General features: G+C 40.1%; 1 protein-coding gene across 1 annotated transcript in view; it reads right to left on the minus strand.

Moving 5' to 3' along the window:
- Positions 1-2,500, minus strand: part of LOC138041630 (acid-sensing ion channel 2-like) — a 16,097-nt gene that overhangs the window by 7,032 nt on the left and 6,565 nt on the right. The gene's annotated exons all lie outside the window — the stretch shown is intronic.

Consider the following 2,500-nt stretch of genomic DNA (forward strand, 5'->3'; position numbering starts at 1 on the left):
AACAATAATGGGGAAAGTGATGTCTTGACTGTTGACGTGAGGTGCCTTTGAGCGTTAGCTGAAAAACTTTGGCAGTTAATGTTCTTCCCTCCCTAAACCCACCTACAGTAGTCTAGTGGTAATCCGGGAGATGATCCTGTGGAATTTGCTAGGGAGGGAAAATGGCCGACTATACTGTATAGTCGGTTAATTCAGGCACAATAATAATAATGACAATCATGCACCGGATAAATCATTAACACTAGTATATTAAGAAAAAGGAACATTTTGTTAACTTGACGACTTCTAAGACTAACCTACCTTACTTAGCCGGTAAGTTCAAATATAGATGTTACAGTTAAATTTAAATTCTGGTTAATTTTAATTTCAACCTAGGTCATTTTTATTTTAAACTAGGTTGAAATTGAAAGTAGGAAATATCAACAAAAATCCATCAATTATTAGCAAGTAGGTGTAATACATTGGTAAGTAAATTGGTCCTAGAGGTGAGTGGATGAACCTGGCACTGATTTTAAATGGTTAGCACTGATTAAGCCGGTTGGGGTTAGGCATACTGTGCATGATAACCGAATCTCTCAGAGCCTTTTAGAAGGACATTGTTATCTTCAAGGAATAAAAGAACTGAAACATACATGATGTATTGTTTATTAACTTGCTTCGTTATTTTCTCTATCTTCGAATTCGCAATAATCAAAAGAAAGTGAAAGCAAAACTTTGAAAAGTCAGGAAAAAGGATTTCATTATCTATTGATTAAGTCATTTTGCAGGCTCTCGTACGTGTTATTTCTTTTGAATTATCAAATAAAATATGTTTTTGCTGAGTCTATTTGTAGTGATAAATCCAAACGTTGTGATTATTTTGGCACAGTCCCCTTCAAGTTCTACAATTTAAGCAAGTAGCACGTTTGGATGAAGAGGCGTTTCCTTTTCCATCTTATTATTTTTCTTCTTCCCCTTCAGGAGTATGATAACTGCTGACCGAAGACTGCAGACTGCCGACTGCCTACAAATAGTGCTGATAAGTAGTATTTAAGTCTAAGTACCCATTTGAAATAGTGCTGATAAACAGTATTTATAAGTCTAAGCACCCATTAAAACTGGTTAGCTTTGAATAACTGTGATTTAGGATTAGTCTGCAGTCCGCCGCAGCGGTCTGCAGTTTGAAAGTATCAGGCACCTCTCTCCCTGAAGTTACAAGTTATTTTCACCCTTCTTCAGATAAATTTAGCCACCCCTTAACTTTTTCATAAAGTTCCATCGGCGCTAATAGAGTCTCACTTTATGTCATTTATATAATGTTCACTCGCACACAAGCGACATGTTAACAACAACAACAAGGTTTATTGCATAAGCCTAAGTTCTTACAAGCACGTGGAGGCTATGATAATGTATTCTAATTATGCAATTAATCATGACACCTCCCTTTTTTTTTTTTAAGATAAACCTGGAATGAATGATCAACCACTCATTAAGCATGAATCAATAAAATGAACTTTGCTAGAATGTTTGCATTGTGTACTATAACAGAACAGTTCAGTTCATAACATAGTTCTTGTATCTTGCTGGCAATCTCACAATACGGCCACTGGAGGTACACTTTGCTTGTGCTGGCAGAGGGCTGCTTTCATTGGCAACAGGCAGGGCCGATTCAGCATTACTAACAGGAACTGCGGGTGTGGCAGAGACAGGCGGTATCACCGCTTCATCTAGGGGTGGTCCCGTACTCACGACTGGGGGCTCATTTGTCAGCAATAAATGTCGACGATTGCGACGGTAGGCAGTGCCGTCAGGTGTTGAGACTACATAGGATCTAGGAGCTGCATGCTGGGCAGTAACAGTTGCTGGCTCCCAGGTCTTTCCCATTCGTATACGCACTGTTGCATGTGGCTTGATTTCAGGTAGCCGCTTTACACCGTGATCGTAGTACATCTTCTGTTTATCCCTACGCTCCTTGAGCTTGTCATAGGCATTGTGAACCACTTGAGGCTTCAAGAGGGATACAGTAGAAGGCAACTTGGACTTCAACATGCGACTCATCAGCAATTGTGCAGGGGACTCCTTTAGTCCTGAGACTGGAGTGTTCCTGTACTCAAGGAGAGCTATGTACGGGTCATTTTCATCTTCAAATGCTTTCCTAAGCAGCTTCTTGATGGTTTGTATCGCTCTTTCACTCATCCCATTTGACTGTGGGTATCTGGGACTCGAGGTGGTGACGTCAAATCCCCAATCCTTTGCAAACTGATAGAATTCCTTGCTTGAAAAGGGCATGTTATCGGCAATAACTTCATCTGGAATTCCATGCCGGGCATACATAGATTTCATACCAGTTATAACAGAACCAGCTGTCTTGTCTCTTAGGAGACAAAGTTCAGGGTACTTAGAATAATAATCAACAACAAGTAAATACGACTTAGAGTTCAGTTCAAATATGTCTGCACCTAGCTTCTGCCATGGCCTCTGAGGGACTTCATGGGGTAATAAGGGCTCCTTTTGATTCTCT

The sequence above is a fragment of the Montipora capricornis genome, chromosome 3 (assembly GCF_036669925.1).
Source record: "Montipora capricornis isolate CH-2021 chromosome 3, ASM3666992v2, whole genome shotgun sequence".
NCBI lineage: Eukaryota > Metazoa > Cnidaria > Anthozoa > Scleractinia > Acroporidae > Montipora > Montipora capricornis.